Here is a 19031-nt window from a genome sequence, read left to right as displayed (position 1 = left end):
TATAAAAATACATAAAGAGCATAGTAATGCTTAGAATGTAAAGGATTAATTTCAGAGGTTACCCGTTTATATACTGTACAAATATTTTCTTGGTTTAAGGATACAGGCAAAACCCAAAAGTCAGCCAATTAGGGCTTGTAAAATTTTTTAAAAAATGCAGAAGGCATCATCATGGACTTCCCTAGTAGATAAAAACTTGAGACTTGTAAGAGGAGCAACTACACCAAAGCAATTTCCTCATGGCCTGCAGGTGCAGTGCCTCCATGCCTACCTCAGGTTTTCTCTCTCTCCTTCTCAGTTTCTAGAATGTTCTTTCTGTTCTTCTCAGGCATCTCCATGCTCTCTTTTCTTTTAGAGCACCGCGTGGGACTGGGCTCCTCCTCAGCGCCTATCTTCTGCCTTTAGCACAGCCCCTCCACCCAGCATGTCCCTCTGGCCAACTCCTGTGCCCCCATCCATGGGGTCTCCCCCACCTTCCTGGGACGCCAGAGCACCCCGAGGGCCCTTCCCAGAAAGCAGTCATTGTAGGCTGTGACTGCTCTTCCCCAAAATGCCAGCTACCAGGGGCCCCGGCCAACAGTGGCTTTGCTCTCCCTTGAAATTCTGAAACGTTTTGTATCTCTGCTGGTCATTGAGCATCATCATGATCATCCTTTCATTTACTCAGCAAACATTTATGGAGCGCCAACTATGTGTCTGGTGATGTTAGCCGATGAGGGAGAGATGGGATTTGCCACGTGGCCAGGGCAGGCCCCATGGGTGGTGACCCAGGGTTCTGTGCTCCCACCCCTGAGGCTTAATGCTCAGTGGTCACCGCCTCAAGACTCTTCACAATTCCACCTTTGCTTTTGTGTTTAGTAAGCGAGGGCCTGTTGGACGACGGCGTACGCGCCAGGCCCTGAGTGTGCGCCCATCTCAAGCCAAATGCCCCTGAGGGTAGGCACTCCCCTGACCAAGGGTGCGGCGACATTAAATTGTAGACAAAAAACACCCTGACGGACTGAGAGAGACAGTAGGACAGAGGCTAAAGCTCTCCTGCTTTTTGAACAAGGGGCCAGTTGGAACTGAAATGTGTCCCCCCCGAAGCCATGTTCAAGTCTTAATCTGTGCTCCCGTGGGTGTGGGCCCATTGTAAATAGCCTCCTTGAAGATGCTTTTGTTGAGGTGTGGACTCCTTTGTGAGTAGGGTCTTCGAAGGTCCTTTTGAGGGAGTCACTGACCCTTTGTAACAATCTTGGAAATCCACACAGTTTTCCTGAGGTCATTTTATGGGAAAAGTTAAGGCAATGAGGTATAAACCCCCTCATTTTCCAACGTGGGAAATTTTGTCAGGCATCTGAAAAGAGGTTTGGGAGAGATGTCACAAGGTTTAATTAAGGAATTAATTTGGAAACGTTGTACAGTGGACAAAGTGCTGGGGCGTTGTTGAGAGTGGATTCCAGGACAGCTCAGCCTCTCTGGATCTGTCTGCGAGGTGGAGGGGTTTGTTGTGGTTGTCTGTTTGTCTGTCTGTTGGCTCTAGGTGAGCCCGAGGTCTCGTGTCTAAACATCTTGGTCCTTCGTTTCCTCTGCTGACAGTTTCATCAGTGTAAATTTCCATGAGACAGACGTAGATGTTAGAAATCCAGCTGTTAGGTGTTCTGTGTTTGCCAGCTAAATCTTTCCATTTCCTGTGATATTTCTGAAACCAGGTTGCATGTCTTTGAATCTACCGAGCTTTATAAGTAAAGCATGTTGGTGATAATGCTGGTCGGCAGCTCTGATGAAAAATCTGAAATTTGATAGTTGACAGGAGTGGGAAGGGGGATGGCTGGGATTATAGAGACTTTTCTCGTACCCGGTTTCAAGCAGGCATTTAGAGTTCTGCTAGCTTCCCCTTTGTCATCTCCAGATTATACATCTTACATCTTGTTGTAACATTCCTTACCAGCCAGCCTTCCTCCTTTCTGCCAGTTCCTGACCCCTGGGCACACCCGTAAATACGTGGAAGGCTCTGGTGTCAGGCTCGCAGGGTTCTGCCCCCACCCTTCTCCTCCAAGTCCTGTGACCAGCCTCGGTTCCTCTGGCCTGCACTTCTTGCAGCATCCTACCATCACTCTCTTCCAGCATCCTCCCTTCTTTTCCTGCTGCATTCCCCCTGTAGCTGCAAAACCCGGCCTCCATCCAATAGCCTGTACCCGCCGCTCCTGTGTTGGGGCTGTTGGGCCCTGCTGGGAGAAGTCACACCGCTGCGTGGGCTGGAGCTGCTGGAAAGTAGGTGGTCTCCAATCTCAGCCCCACTCAGCTCTCCTTCCACATGCTCCATCAACTGGGTATTGGAACTGTTGGAGCCTTTAAGGGATTTGCAAATCAATTTACGTGCCCTAAAATGGTGTCAAATGTCTTTGCTAACAGATTCTTCCAATTTTGGCTGCATTGGCCAAAAAACAGTTGGAAATTGTTCTTCAAAGTATTTCCCAACTTGAGCGCCAAAAACGTCAGCCTCTGAAGTTTTTAGCACATTGACGTTATGGAAAACAAAATTTGAAATGCATCCCCCACAAAAGGAAGAAAGAAACTGAGCAAAACTGAATGATGAGAGCTCAAATGCTGTATGAGGGTTTGGAAATGCTATAAATGTGCTTTGGAATAACTCAATCTAGGGCAGAGACTTTGTGGCCCTCCTATTTTTTATTGGATAATTTTGTACGTGTACTGCCATGGAGTGAATTAGGAAGGCCGATTATTTTGCAACATCCAAATTTGGAGAAACACTCAACCATTGACAGAGACAATTTATTTCATGACGTTTGTCCTTTAAAAATGTTTGTCTAAGAGAGGTAGCAAAATGGCAGTAGCTTTAACAAATACATGGGCTGAAATAGTTACATACTTTGATTAAACATTTGGAACTGAGAATTCATCTGGTCAGCAGGATTGGCTTTGAGTTTACCAGGTATTGCAGCACTCTGGAGAGTTTTCCAGGTTAAAAATGTTATGGTCACTGAAAACATACTGAGCAGACTCACAGAGTTAGTGTCTGGAAGGTAGGTTTCCAGGAGACAGAAGGGTGCAGAGAGTGGTGAGCGGATGCTCCTTCTGGAAGGGGGTAGTTTGGCCGTGGAAGGGGGTGATGGTAGTGCAGGGATACGTGTGGAGTTGACGGTGCTGGGGTATGCGGGTGAGCAGGTTGCGGGGGTGACTTGGACTATCCGTGGAACTGGGGGACAGGGCTGGAGGAAGGAGCTCTGGGGAGGTGGAAGTCTGTGGTTCAAAATACAACTGTGGGAATGTGCTTTTGACAAATACGGCAGGGCAGAGTCCCTGGGGCACGGTGTCGGTGGTGGGGGATGCGTGGGGAAGGGTGCACCTGAGACGCGCTTCTGTGGAATATGAGTGTGTTCATCTTGTCAAAGGTTGTTATCTCAGTGGGTGGAGACCCACACAGTAAACAGCAAAATATTGAACACTTATCCTAGGATGTCCTGCTTTGTTCTCAGTAGAGAGGCAAGAATCTCTTCAGTACACAGGCAGTGCCTAATAATGAAAATAGACCAATATGTCAAGCCCTCAATATTAATGCACGTGACTATGAACCTTATTGGAACTTAGCCTAATAATAACTGTAGCTTAAGAGTTACCTCCTGAAATCCTCCTTGTTACTCAAATGTGGCCTCTCCCTAAGCCAAACTCAACAAATAAATGCACTGCTTTCCCCCCGGCATGGGACATGACTCCTGGGGATGAGCCTCTCTGGCACTGAGGGATTATTACCAAGGGCCAACTAGCAATATGTTTGGAAAAAGACCTTGACCAAAAGGGGAAATATTAAATACAAAAGAGTTTTTGTGGCAAAAAAGACTTCAAAATGAGTTGGGATGTCATTCCAGAGGTTATACTTATGCATGTCTCAGGAGATCTCAGAAACTGCCCCTGTGAACACAGCCTCAAATAAGGGTGCTCCTGAGGGCACTAGAGCTGTGTGGATACTAATGAAAGGCACACAACCCCTTGAAATCAGCACCCCATCAATGAGCCTTACCTTGGAATATATCACAACCTATTTCCCAAATGGACAGTTAGACTAATTTTAATTTCTACAAATGATTCTTCTACCCTTTTATTTGAGGTATAATTAGCACTATACCCCATTAAGTATATGTCTCAGAGACTTAAATCTTTCGTCTGTTCATATGCTGGTTGAGCTCTGAATCTCAGCAGAGTTGCAGCCAACACCTACTCTGCAGATCATTGGGTTCGTCCAGGAGAACTAACAAAATGATGATGATGGACAACCCCCATCCCAAAAAACAGAGACTGTTTACAACTGCAAGCAAAACTGTTCCTTCCTTCTGCCCCATAAGATCTAAGCCCGTAAGATCTGAGGCAGAGCGGTCATCACCATCCCAGAATCCTCAGAGTTGAGGAATGAACAAACATAAAGGGGAATGCAACCGTGGACAAAGTAAACTTACTGATATTGTAGTAATGGAAGAACATGTAATATTGTTATAACGATAGTGGTTACTAGAGGTTCTGAGGGGAGGATGAGGGAATAATAGGTAGAATATAGGGCACTTTTAGGGCATTGGAATTAAGTGTAAACCAAAATGTGAACTGTAGACTTTTGTTAGTAGCGGTGCTTCAATATTTATTCATCAATTATAACAAATATACTACACAATTTTAAGATGTTATTCATTAAGGAAGATGTGGGCAGACGAGCGGGAGGGTATATGGGAATCCCTTATGCTTTCAATGTAACTGTTCTGTAACCTAAAACATCTTTAAAGTAAAGTTATATATATATATAATATATTTTGAAAAATCAAGGCACACATAAAATAAATGAAATTAGAACCAAAAATGTTATGGTCAGTAAAGAAGAGTCAATTGAAGGTGTCCACAATTTCAAATTTAATAATCATAACATGCAACTTTGAAGAAAACTGTTGGCAATTTCATGAAAAATTTTAAAATAATAAATCCATTTTGGAAAAAATGAAATGGATCTAGAGACAAGATAGGACTAAAAAATTTATTAAAATATGTGTATATGTGCCAAGAATAATTATTCTGCTTATGTTATTTCCTAATATTCGGATAATCAATGGAGAGAAGTTAATTTTTTTTTTTCTTTCACACACATGGAGTTATGTCATTTTAATTTTTTGGCTGTAATCCTATTTTGGAAAAGAGTTATTAAATAAAATTCTTTCCATAGATCTACCAGTGTGGTAAAACCACTTGTCTGTAAATAAGTAGTTCAAACATTATATGGTTTTATTCATTTTAAGGTCCCCTTTACTCTTCAGACAGGCTGGTTGGACAATAAGTCATGCAGGTGAGCTGCCCGTGTCCCTCCTAGCCTTCCCCTCTGTCTAGGGATGAACCAGTTCTCCTGGGCGGTTCCGCTGTGTCCTGTCCGTCATTCTGTCTCACTGCTTTGGCTTGCATCTGTTATTTGTCTTCTTCTCTAACGAGGAGCTCCTGGAGAATGGGGTCGCTGTTGGTTCTCAGGTTTTAGCTTGAAGCCTGGTACCTAAAAGGCCCACAATAAATGATTATTAAGTAAATGAATTTAGGAATCAAGGTGTTTTTATTTATTTATTTATTTTGGCAGAACACCCCCAAATAAACCTAATCTCCCGGCAACAACTCTTATTCGACACAATACCTTTCTTTCTGTCACCTCTCCCGTAACCATCAGTTCACACCCCTGGTGACTAAGCAAGTGAGACAAACATTTCGTGGCAGCTGAAGGTGGGTTTTCACTCGTCGTGTGGGCAGGAGGGCGCTCTGCAGGTCTGCATTGCCCACAGATTGTGGCACTGCCTGCCGGGGGACAGGTGAAGGGAGCCCTGAGGGATTAAGGGGAGCAGTGGAGTAAGGGGATTTCTGGTCTGGGGGGTGGTGGGGTGCACGATCATCACCCATCTCCTCGCTGCTGAGCAAGTTCTCAGGGCCTCAGCAGCAGCTTTCGGTGTTTTCTCATGTCGTAGAGTTCTCAGAAACCATCGTTCTCCCTGCAAGAGTGGAGCAGTTGGTGGGCAAAGGCTTTCGGTGATTGGTGACCTCCGGCTGCACCCTGTAGGGTCAGATGGGCTGGGAAGGAAGAGAAACTGGGGTGAACCACATTTGAGAAGGAAGTTCACTGAAGTTGCCCCAACCAGGATATTTCTTGTGAATTTATGTCAAATTCTTTGGAGGAAAAGCTCCGGCTACATTAGGTGGCAAACCTTTGGTAAGGAATCCTCAAAGGAGCTTTCTGAAAATTGTTTAAAGACATTCCTGAGTAGAAGAGTATTTATTCATGTGTCTATATACCAAAAACATGGAAATAATGGGATTATTCTAAAATAGTTTTTACCTTTTTTTTTTAAGATTTCTTTCTTTCTCTCCCCTTCCCCCCCATTGTCTGCCCTCTGTGTCCATTCACTATGTTTTTCTGCATCTCCTTGCATTGTCAGGTGGCGCTGGGAAACTGTGTCTCTTTTTTGTTGTGTCATCTTGTTGCGCCACCTCTCCGTGTGTGCCGCGCCACTCCTGGGCAGGCTGCGCTTTTTTCATGTAGGGTGGCTTTCCTTCCAGGGCACTCCTTGCATGTGGGACACCCCTATGCAGGGGCACCCCTGCGTGGCATGGCACTCTTTATGCGTGGCAGCACTGTGCAAGGGCCAGCTCCACATGGGTCAGGAGGTCCTGGGATTTGAACCCTGGACCCTCCATGTGGTAGGCAGATGCTCTATCAGTTGAGCCACGTTCACTTCCCCTAAAATAGTTTTTAAATCATTGCTTATTTTGAAAATCAAAATAAATAGGTTCCTGTGGTCACACTTCAATCTGTGACCTTCTTGACATAGTATGCATCTCCAGGTGTCACCCTTATAATGAAAAGAATATATTTAGAATATGTCATGGGTTGGTCAAAGCTTTTTTTAGTCATCGTGTCTTTTGTTTGTTTATTCAATTTTTGGTGTTCTTTGAACTCTGGAAATGTCACTAAACTGGAATTGGTTACCCCTTACCATATAAAAGAGGCCAACATTTATCCAAGGTGGTTACTATAAAGTCGATTAAGATGTTATATTAATATTAATTGTAATATAATAACTAATATGATATACAATATGTTTCCAGGTAGAAGTGAGAGTGAAGTAGCTGCTCTCAGAGATTCTAGCATGATCTAAACTGAGTGATGTTTTTCAAGGGCTCCCAAAGACTTAAGCTGTCTTCCAAAGATTATCTAAAGTCAGTCATTACTAACTCCCCTGCTCCAGGCCTGAGACTTTCCATGCAGATTATGTGTTAGGACCATTTGGAAACCCTACGTGCACATGCACTGCATTTTAGCTTCTTTTGCCAGGACTCGGTGCCTGAAGGTCTGTCTGCCCCAAGCATTTGGGAGACTTGGATGCAGTAGCAACAGTAATAAAACTTTGGTACATTATCTGCCTCCTCCGGAAGTGCAACTTGCTTATTAACAAATAGTAAGTTGACCCGGGCATCTTCTAAAAAGTCTGAGTTATTCATTATCTATTTCCAGGAATAGTTCCCCAGCCACTAAATTATGGATGTTTTTATTCAGAAAAGTAACCCCAGGGCCTTCTCCCTGGTGATTCACTGTCTCTTTCTTCTCAATCATTCTGGGCTTGATGGAAGGAGAGAGTGGCAGTTTTTACTCTGGAAAGCAGAGCTTGAAAGATTAAGGACCAGCTTTTCCCCAGAAATGTATAACCTCGCACTTTCAGAACAGTGGAGTGGACAGGAATTGGGAATTTAGACTCTTCAGGCAACTCTTGCAGGAGATGACAAGGATTAGGTAGGACTCCCCCAGCCTGCTTCTGTCCTTCAGGTGTACCTTACTTTGTTCCATCATCTCCCAGCTACAGCCACTTATGGCCCAAAGAGCTGGTACACTCACTGAGATGAAAAAGAAGCACCTTCTTCTGGATTAGAGTCACACTGACTACAGTTAAGACCCACAGAATGCACAAGTGCAAATCCAAACAGAAGTAGTTGCACGATAAACTTTGTGGATGCTCAGTTCAACCTATTTGGAAGTTACGTTGTTTATACATTCTCAGTTAGACATTCTCACCTGGGAATAGCACGCCCTTTGTGAGGTCAGTTTGTATGTGCTAAAAGTGGGATGTTAATGAACAAGCACCTGCATGGCTTTGTGTGGACTGTCTTGTTATTCATGTTGTTAAACAAGGCTGAAGATACACATGTGTGGTTATATATATAAGAAGTGACAGGAGGAAAATAGAGGTGTTAGAGGTTGATTCTTGGAGGCAAGATTGGGTGTTTTGAGTGGGAAGAAAGCCTATTTCTCACTGTATACCCTTTTGTACTATTTAAAATTCCTTTTTACAATGTGTAGCAGTTTGAAATTCTTTTATGAATCCCCCACAAAGAAAGATTGTAACCTAATCCATTCCTGTGGGTGCTAGACCCTTTCAGTTGGACTGCGTCAGTGAGGCGGGACACAGGGTGAATCTCCGCCTCTTGCTGAGTCTGATATAACCAGACACACACACAGGAAAAGGGAGCCGCCATGTTGTATTGACCCTGCCAGGTGAGAGAGAAGATTGCAAGACAACAGAAGTCCCGGGGGGCTTAAGGAGCTGAGGCCCAGGGAGAGGTGAGCCAGATGCCTGACAGCTCACGGCTGAACCTGGGAAGAAAGGGAAGTAGATGAGGCTGAGAGAGGATCCCTATCTCTGGTTGTCCACAGCTGAGCTCTGCAAGTCGGTCGATTCTGGAGGGGAGGACAGATGTTGGCCGCCATCTTGCTTTGCCACGTGGCAGGACCCCAGCATCAACGGTAGCTGGCTTTGGTGAGAAAGCATCCTTGATGATGTCTTAATATGGACATTTCACAGCCTCAGAACAGTAAGCTTTCACCCAAATACATTTCCCATTATAAAAGCCAACCCATTTCTGGCTCTTCGCATCAGCAGCCCCTTGGCAAACTAAAACACCGTGTTTATTTAACATCTTAAAAGAAAGAGACCCATTTGCACTTATTCCCTGGGTTTTAAGACTCAATTATCAGTTGCTTACCAGATCGATGAGAACCTTGATTTCCTCCAGCAGATTGGATCTTTTACCACCAGCCTCAATGAATATTTATCGTGCTATGACCAATAATTCTTGCAGCAGAGAGACTCAACAATCAATAGGACAAGCAAATTCATTTGGCCAGCACAATCAGAACCTAAATCTCTCTTTGTAAATATAAGGATGAAAGTGTGAGGGAGGTACAGTGGTGCATAGCCTCGTACCCTAAATAGGACTCTAAAGTGGCACATTTTCATTGCACAATCGTTTTTAATATCCCCCTTCCTCCTGAGCCCGTAATGATTTGGGTCATCAATTATCTCACTGAGCAATTTACTTTGATTCAAGAGCAACCATTCTCCAGAATTGATTGATTCTACAGTCAGAAAAATATATCACCCAGTATGTTTTAGCAAAGTGCCTTTTAGCATGCCACCTCCTGCGTTGTGTCTCAGAAATGTTTACATCTCTCTCTTTTTGGGTTTTGCATTTGTTGTAGATGAAAGACTCTCAATCTTGAAATGCTGTTTAATTCACGTAACTAATATTTGATTGTGGAAGCGTTGTTAGTTGATGAGCTTCTGATTTTATTGTAGGGTGAACTGGTTGGTGGATGGTTACAAATGGGCCTTAATCTCCACAAAATGATATTCTCTCATGGTCAGATCACTCAACCAAACCAAAGACATACGTGTGTATACTTCCCCAAACAGTGGGTGTGCCCATGTTGCTAGAATAGGAAGTAACATTTGCCATAATGCAAGTAAGAAAGTCATTAACTGAAATTAAAGACTACTTCTTGCACTTCTGGAGATAAATGAAAACGAGGGCAGTGTTGATGGGGGCTGCAGTACCTAGGAAGGCTGGCTTTCCCATTTAGAGCCATATGGCTACCACGAACTGTTCTTTCCTGCCAGTTTATACCCTGTTCTTCTCTCACAGTATCTCAAGAAGGTTCTGGCTCATACAGCCAAGGACAGTGTGTTTCAGTTTTCATGATCAACAGACTCTAAGAATGGCCATAAATAGAATTGATTAATAACCTATAGGTGCAGGTCTCTCACCTAAGTGTTAAAATGTGTTGTAAACAAATGATCCCTGCCTACTAGAAATGGACAGGACAAAAACCAGTAGGGGGTTAATAATGCTGAATGAAATGTCATTTTAATTCGGGCCCTACTCAGAAAGTAGCTTTTCAGGGACTCTTGGTTCCTCCCACATCTGAGGTCTCTCCTGGCCCCCAGAGGAATGGGTGGTTTGTGGCTCCACCTTTTTGGGCAATTGGCAAAGCTTCTCTTTGGTGTGAACGGTGAAACCCTAGAGTGATAGCATCGGGCAACTCAATTATGCTTTCATCCTGGAAAAAAAGTCTGTGGAAGTCAGGATAAGTGCAAACCAGTCACCACCCACTAACTTCTTTTTAGTTTTTGCTTTTTCTTTAACTTTCTTCTAACTTCTTTTTCTTGGGGTGGTGGTGATTGTGATGGTTTATTGAGCTAAAGTAGCATTAATGCAGGAGCAGCACCCAGAAAGGTTTCTGCTCCTACCGACTTCTCTTTAGCTGCCCAGAGAAGACTTCACCGAAGGGAAAGAGTTCAAGACTATGACAAGTGACTCCGTACAACTTGGTGCTTTAGTTTCACCTGTTTTCCTGCCACGGTAGTGTTGAAAGCTCCCCGTGACTCCTTTAGTCGGTGAAGTGGGGCTGATCCTTGAAAAGCCTAGAACTGAATTTCCAGAACCTTCCAGCCTTAGCTTCTCCTCGGCCGTCTCACATGAGCTATGTGCTCTTAGATTTTTTTTCAGAAGCCTGTTTATGCTCAGGAGGAAGGAGGTGCTAAGTTCCCTTCTTAGCAGTCCCATGTAACGCTTTAGGAGAGGGGACTTGGCTCTCCCCCAGTGCCTTCGGCTTCCTGCTGCTTGGATTCAGCTGGAAGGCTCGAGGTGCTGACCGCCCTGAGGTGACCGTGGTTTCCTTAGGCGTTTTCCCCAGCAACCAGCTCTAACAGCTCCCTCGGGTCTCTCCTCCCGCCCACCCCTCCCCTGTAAAACAGCTTAATCTCTGTTAACTGGGTATATGTGTACTCATTCACCGAACAAAGCCCGCCCGTTCATAACCTGTTTCTCCCTCTGGCATTCTGAGAACCTACTTCATAAAGAGTCTCTGCTTCTCTCTCAGCCCGCATCCAAATTTTTAAATACGTCTGAATAGAAAACTGCCTATAAAGTAGTTTTCCCATCAGTGTGCTGATAGGGAGAATTGGTTTGAACTGAGCTTCCTACTGAACAGTTGTCCAAGTCTTTATTGTCACTTTATTTTAAAGTGGGAAACAAAATGAGTTTGCCTTTGGTCACTTCATTTTTCCGGGTCATCGTCATCTGGCATCCCTGTTGGAAAGGTTTAGAATAAACAAACATTCAGGACATCGGCACAGGGGACTCTGATGTACAGAGTGCCGGGTGCTGATCAGAATTCATCCTGCTTTATGGTTTGGTCTGACTGTAGCTCGGTCCTGCAGTGTGAGTCTGGAGCGTGCCCTCCCAGCTGCTCAGCTTCCTCTCACCTCCACCAGGCCCCGTTAGCGTCACGCAAACCCTGAGGTAACCCCGTCGCTCGCGGGACCGGCTCCAGTCTAAATGGTGAGGAGAACTGGCAAAAACATTGAGACGCCGACATTTACCAAGCGCTCCCTCTTCCTTGCACGATGCAGGTATTAACTCATTAGTAAGTCAGGGTCAGAGTCAAATATTCCCTTGACAACAGGTAAACGCCACCAGTCTGTAATGCAAAGAAATGATCACACGTGGCAGACGGCTGAACCACTGATCTGGGAAAACGCAAAGATGGTGTTTGGAAACTTCCTCTTCCTTGCCCCCAAATTTGGAGATCTGCCTTGAAAGCGATGCTCGAAATAGACGCAGGCCTGGAGAGGTAGAACCTTCCAGACGTGGGCTGAAATCGCAGGTGTTCGAAGCAGAGGAGTTGACCAAATAGGAAAGCCGTCTTTAGAGACCGAGGAAACGGCCTTGGAGCGGCCCAATTTCTCTGTCCTCGGGTGTTAGCAGGTGTCGTGGTCTGGTCTGTGGGTTTTGAGATTGCCGGAAGGCCAGTGCCTCTGAAGCTGTGGGCAGCACCCTGGCCTTCCTGCCCAGCTCAACTTAGCTCCCACCTTGTTAGCAACGTCACCTTTGGTTCAGAGAGAGGTGTCGTGGGCTTGTCGGCGTCTGTTTTGTTCAAGTTCTTTAAATCGCAGCGTGGAACTCTTATTTTCCTCTGTCCCAAAGACTCAATTAACGAAGCACCTGTTTGGGTGCACACATCAGCGGTTTTATTTCTCCTTCGTGGCTGTTGCTGTATTTTGGTACAGCGGTTCAATTCCACTGCCCAGCTAGCGTGGCCAATGCTCTGGTAATAGAGTGCTGTGGCTTGTTTCTTCTGATGAGAAAAGAGGCCATGGGTACCTGTGATTTAAGCAATATGTGTTGTTGATTCAAGACAAACAAGGAGAGAGAGTGTGGCAATAGAGCCTCAGCCCCCCAGTGCACACCTGTGTGTGTGTAAGAACACACACATGCACATGTGCAATTTGGTAGATGTTAATGATTTATCAGACGAGTGAAGGAGGTAGATTGCTCAGTAAATAGTGCCAGCCATCTGGGGAAAAGTTGATGTCCATGTCACTTCTTCAATCGAAATAAATTCTAGGTGTACCATAGATAATATTGTAAAATAATGAAAAAATAAAATGCTAAATATGATAAAAACTTTAGAGAAAGCCTTTCTTAGTATGACATACAGCTCTGATGACATAAAGAATAATATTGCCAACTTTGACTGCATAAAAACTTTAAAAAGACCTACTTTATGGCCCAAAATAGATTAAAAATAATTTACTCATAGAGTAAATGGGAAACTAGGGGGGGAAAAAGCAAAATATATAACAAAGTGCTCATTTTTATATTAATCAAAATGCTCTTACCACTTGAATAAGGAAAGCAGAAACAGTTATATAGAAGAAAAATGGGCTAAATACACAAACAGCACTTGCCAGAAGGAGAAATTGGTGCTTTCTCTCAACAGTGCATATCGAGCATCATCTTTCTGTGAGCTGCACTGCGGGTCCCACTGCTGGCTGCTGGGAATTAGCAGGAAACCGGACAGGCTCAGATCTTGCTCTAAGGAACTTAAGTTCTGGTGGGTAATGAACAGGAAGTACGTCCATGCAATATTTTAACAAGAAAATGCCATGTTGTTAATATGTTAACGGGATAATGCAACTACGAGGGACTTGCAGTGGCTGTCGTCTCGTCAGTCAGGGAGGGGAGGTTTAACTAGAGATCTTTAGGATGGGGAGGTGTGCAAAGATCTAGGCGCAGAGAATTCAGGCAGAGGAAGTAGCTTCTGCAGTGGTGGGATATGCTGGGCGCAGAGGAGGAACAGAAAAAGGCAAGTAAGGCTGGAGCAGAAGGTGAGAAGGTCAGTGTGGCTGGTAGGATGCCAGGCAAGGCTGGCAGAGGGAAACAAGCAGAAGGCTGAAAAAGACACCTTCGCGCTGGTGAGTGTTGAAAAGGTTGACAGTGCCCATGATGCACAGGAGCTCATTGAGATAAGCATTCCCAGGTGCTGTTAGAGGGACAGAAAATGTGTAATGGAGGGCCATTTAGCTATGTTTCTCAGGACTTTAATTGCTGTACTCTTTGACTCAGCCAAGTCTGGAAGTTTATCCAAAACATAGACTCAGTGCGTCATTATTTGTGATAACAAAGCAAAACAAACAGAAGTGGAAAGAAACTATTGCTTGGAGGCCAGTTAAATTTTGGTGCATCAGTACACTGTGATACTACACAGACAAGCAATCTATGGGCTAATAAGGAAAATAGTCCAAGATTTATTATTCATGTGTATTATATATCATATGTAAATATATAAGCATATATAAACATATATGCACATATATATGCATACAAACATACATATACCCTTTATGCGGAAAAGAAGGCACATTATTATAGTTTATGTTTGTATAGTAAATTTCAGGACATATATTTTAGAACAGGCATGCAAGAAAATTTTCTTTGGTTTATTCTAAGAAGTGGGATGGGGAATGAGGGGAAAATGGTTATTTTCCATTCTATTTCTTTATGTACTATTTGCATTTTGAAACCATGGGCACGGATTGTTTCTGTAATTTACAAAAAGATTGCCCTTGAAACCACAGTGAGCTGCTACTACATGTCTGCTAAAATGGCTAAAACCCAAGCCTGACAGTGCCAAGTACTGACAGGGTTATGGAGCAACAGGAACTCTCATTCACTGCTGGTGGGAATGTGCAAAATGCAATGGAGACAGTTCAACAGATTTTTACAGAGCTAAGCACTGGCTTACCCTATGAACCAACAATTGTGCTCCTAGATATATACCCAAATGAGCTAAAAGCCTTTGTCCATGCAAAAATATGCATGCAAGTGTTTAGAGCAGCATTATTTATAATCATCCCAAACTAGAATCAACCAAGATGTCCTTTAGTAGGTGAGTGGCCAAGCAAACTGTGGCACCTTCTTACAGTGGGTAGGACAGAACAGCCACCATGGTTTCCACTGGTATTGTGGTGCCCCGTTTGGAATTAGGGGCATGCAGTGAAACTTGCCTTGCCTTTGCCAAACCCGTCTTCCTAGAGACTCGGCCATAACCCTCTCCCCAGTCTCTCGTTAAGGTTCTTTTTCCAGCTGGACGGATTCCCTGACTTACCCAGTCTGGACCCCTTGACCACTGACTGCAACCTGCATCCAGCCCCATCTCACTGTCCCACCCCCTTTAGACACTGACATTCAAATGTTTTAGCCAGTATTAGCCTCCTATTGCTGCTGTAACAAATGACCACGAACTTAGTGTCCTAAAACAATACTAATTTATCCTCTTATGGTTCTGGAGGTCAGAAGTCCACAACCGCTCTGGGCTAAAGTCAAGGTGCCGGCTGGGCTGCACTCCTCCGGGAGGTTCTGGGGGAACCTGTTTCCTGGCCTTTCCCAGCTTCTAGAGGCTGCCTGCTTTCCTTGGCTTGTGGCCCCTTCCTTTGTCTTCAAAGCCAGCAGAGAAACAGCTTCAAATCTCCCTCTGATGTCCATGTCACATCTTCTCTGACTCTTTTAAGGCACCTATGATTACCCTTGGGCCCTGGATAACCTCCCCCCTCAAGATCCTTAACACAATCACATCTGCGAAGGAACCTGACGCATTCACAGTTTCAGGGAATAGGGCGTCGATATCCCTAGAGAGTATTTTCTTTCTTTCTTTCTTTTTTAAAGACTTATTTTTATTTATTTATTTCTCCCATGTCCTCATTGTTTGCACTCGGTGTCTGTTTGTTGTGTGCTCGTCTTCCTTTTAGGAGGGAGGCACCTAATCATTGAGCCAGTGCTGCTCCCTGCTTTGTTACGTCTCTCATTATGTTTTCCTCCTCGTGGCTCTTGTTGCATCATCTTGTTGTGTCAGCTTGCTGTGCTGGCCTGTCACGTTAGCTCTGTGTCTTGCTCATCTTCTTTAGGAGGCACTGGAAACTGAACCCAGCACCTCCCATTTGGTAGGCAGGCACTCCATTGCTTAAGCCACATCTGCTTCCCCCTGGGGAGTATTTTCCTCCCCACCATAGCCTTTGTCCCCAGGGGCTGTTCATTTTGTGTCTGTCCCTTCAGCTCCAGCCCTACCTGTCCAGTATCCTCCCTGCCACTCCCCGGCCCTGTGGCCACTGCATTTGGCAATGGGTAATGGCTGGCAGTGTTGGCTATTTTAAGTAAAGGGTAATATTTTACATCAGATAAAAGCATAAGGTGCTTTAGTTACCTGGGGCACGTTGGCATAGCAAAAGGGCAGTTCCATCAACCATGTGAGGGGTCCTCGTGCACTGTTACTTTTTTTATTAGCTATGGTCATGCTCTCATTACCTCTGAATGAGGGAGGAAAGCTGGGCCAGCTCTAAAGTTCAATGGTTCTGTGATATAATCCGTGTCACAGCATGGTCAACTAGAAAGTAGGTGGCTGTTTCATCTCTTTGGAAACCTGGTTGTCCTCTTGACTTAAAAAGGAGGCATGTGGAGCTTGAGTGTTTCCCAGGTTTTTCAATAATACTCTCCTGGGGTAGAAGAAAGCTTGCAAATGGCTGCTTTAACATTATCCCAGGAGTCTGCATGCCTTCGGAAGTAGCCGTTCTACTTAAGTTACATATTCATGTTCCACCGTAATTCTCTTAATTGAAGAAAATGTCATGCTCCCAGAGCTCTCATCTACTAACTAAATTCTACTTGTAATTCTTGATGGTCCTCCTCATTGTGTTTGAAAATGTAACAGTTTTGCACTCAGTAGAACAAGTAGTTCAAGTAATAAATTTCAAATGCCTGCTTTTATAGGAAAACGGGAACCTCCAAAGAAAACAGCTTAGGAAGATGTGCCAGTGTCTATAAACGCAGACGATGCAGGGTTAGAGGCGTCCCTCTCTTGACAGCCTTTGTTTAATTTGCCAGGGTAGTTATTTGCCTGGATCCTTTCAAAGTGGATTAGAGAGTTCACAGCTAAGCAACTTGTTTGCCATCACGCATATGGTACTTTTCACTGAACTTAGAAAGGAAAAAATAGGATCCTGGATTCAATAGGATTTCCACCAAAGCACAGGTATCCACAGGGGCGATCCAAAGTGAAGGTAAAGGCAGGGTGTGTGCGTGATGGGAGGATTCACCCGGAATCTAGGGGAAACCGTGGAATCCCATTTGGGGTAAATGCTCCCCAAATCTCTCAAAACAATTCTGCCCTTTCCTACGTCCAAGAACTGGGACTAGAACCGGAAGTAGAACTGGCTGCACCTTTGCCCTCCCGGCTGGCTCCTCGGGTGGGGAATGTAGACCAGGGATGGGTAAGGGGGCGCTCTGGGGTTCAGCTTGAGCAGTGTGGCTGAGCTTTTTGAGAATGTCAAGATGCTGTTTTAAAAATCGAGGGCAGGGCGATCTTCCTGTGTTTCCTGAGTCCACAGCCGTCACCGAGCCTCGGCCTCCGGCTGGACTTGGGCCAGGTGTGTCTCAGGGTTTGCGGGAAGGCGGCAGGCGTTTGGGTGACTGTGCAGCGTGGCAGGTCCACGGGCTTGGCAGGTGCGGTCCACGGGAAATGGCCCCCTCGGTTTCCAGCGCTTGACTAAGGCTCACAAAGCCCATTCAGTTTACTTGGCAAGGATTGTTTGTTTGATGGGAAAGCTCGTGTGGCCTTGCAGTGGCCTCTTGTTTACTGACAGGGACAGTAGTGGGGCCAGGTTTTCGAGAAGTCGTAACTTTGTAAATACTGCCCTATTGTCAGACTTGGCCACGGTTTTTACTTATGCTCAGATTGCAGAAACAATGTGAGAGGCGCTCATGAGATTTAAAAATATCTTTCTCCGCTGGGCTGCTTAAATGTGTAGTGTTACTTATATCTTAATTTTCTTTAAATTTTTAACTTTCTCTAAAAAATATGTAAACACAAGGTGCTGCCTCCCCCCACTCTCCCCACTCTCGGATCTGATTAAAAATTTACTGCTGTTTATATTGCTTTGATGGATCTTCTATAAATAGTTGACACTTCCAGTTTTCTTTGCCCACAGTTTATTCTTTAGTGTCCAAAGGGTTACAGGGCCGAGAGCTTATTCATTGGAAGTATAAGCAGGGGAAGCTGCACAAAGACCCACAATACATACATAACTTAATTGCTATTAGTTGTCATCATGTCCCTGCTTTTAATTACATCCCTAAGCAGATTTTGAACTTCTAATACAAGTCAGGCTCGGCCCACCCCTCTGTCCAGCCAGATTGCCTTCTCTTTTTTGGCTCAATTTTGTTTAAAGTGGTGTGGTGTCGTAAGTGACATCTCTGTGACGGACCGTCCTGGCCTGTTTATGTCAAAGTGCTTCTTACATGCCCTTTTTCCAATGAACGCTGGGTCATTTCTCAGTATTCACTTTAGGTGTGTGGTGTGAATGAAAACAACTTTATTTATCATAGAGCTCATGGTGCATACGTGTCCTCTCCCAGAAAGGAAATATAGTTCTTTCCCGCTGGAGCAAATCCCAGATCTTAGGGGGCTTAACATGAGATAAGTTTATTTCTCATTCCTATGCTACTGGGAGCCTGGGTGGACCTAGGGGTTCTAATCTTGAGGTCATCCCGAGGCCCAAACGGGCAGAGCCTTGGCCATAGCCAGTATGTGGCTAGAGAAGGGAAAGGAAAACGAGCAGAGGGCCAGGAGGGGCCTAGTAGCAGTGCACATCACTTCCCACATTCCTCGGTCTGTCTCGTCTGTGTGACCCCCTATTAGATGTAGGTGGGGATGAGCTGGAATTGTGTCCCTGGCCAGGACCCTCTTCCCAGCAGCGGTGCTCTGTCCACGGAAGGGGTCCACGGACAGCTGGCTGCCCCCCATGCAGTAGAAGACGGAGTGGGACCTGCCCTTGGTGCCAGGGTAGTGAAGCTATGTCAGAGCCCACGTCAGCCCTGGTGGGATGCGTGGTTGCCAGTACTTCCATTAGATCATCCCCGTGTGCAAACGAAAGCCCTATGTCCAAGTTTGGAGACTTTGCTCTCTCCATCTAGGCTGCAGGCCCCTGCAGTGCGGGGTGTGGAGTCTGCTTTTTGACGCTCCCCGGAGCTGCTTGAAGGCAAGCTCTCCCTGTGCCTCGTGCGTGGACAGACTTGAAACACGGAGGCAGCAGGGGCAGCGCGCACAGCCCAGCACGCGGGGCAGTAGGTTCAACCGGAGGTGGCCAGCTGGCCTGGTTACTGGACCTCCAGCTTAGGGTTCTCACCCTTGCGCCTTGACCCCATTATGTGGATTCCAAAATTAATCTGGTGGCTCATGACGCCCATTAAAAGAAAAAGAGCAAAGCAATAAAAAGTAATAGCATGCCACACAGTACGGGTAGGAAGACACACTTTTATGCTGCTTTTCCTTCACTTCTGTGAGCGTGTGTAGG

The 19031-nt window shown here is 45.1% G+C and overlaps 1 protein-coding gene and 1 long non-coding RNA gene across 7 annotated transcripts in view; one reads left to right on the top strand and one right to left on the bottom strand.

Moving 5' to 3' along the window:
* Positions 1-19031, top strand: part of CAMK1D (calcium/calmodulin dependent protein kinase ID) — a 384708-nt gene that overhangs the window by 244421 nt on the left and 121256 nt on the right. The window lies entirely within an intron of this gene.
* LOC139437077 (uncharacterized) lies at positions 11255-11865 on the bottom strand. Its single transcript, XR_011646625.1, has 2 exons — positions 11727-11865; positions 11255-11433 (listed from the first exon to the last, which is right to left on the bottom strand). It is a non-coding gene; the product is annotated as an uncharacterized lncRNA (long non-coding RNA).

Source organism: Dasypus novemcinctus, chromosome 20 (assembly GCF_030445035.2).
Source record: "Dasypus novemcinctus isolate mDasNov1 chromosome 20, mDasNov1.1.hap2, whole genome shotgun sequence".
NCBI lineage: Eukaryota > Metazoa > Chordata > Mammalia > Cingulata > Dasypodidae > Dasypus > Dasypus novemcinctus.
Note: the sequence above shows the minus strand (reverse complement) of the source record. Positions and strands in the feature narration are given on the sequence as shown.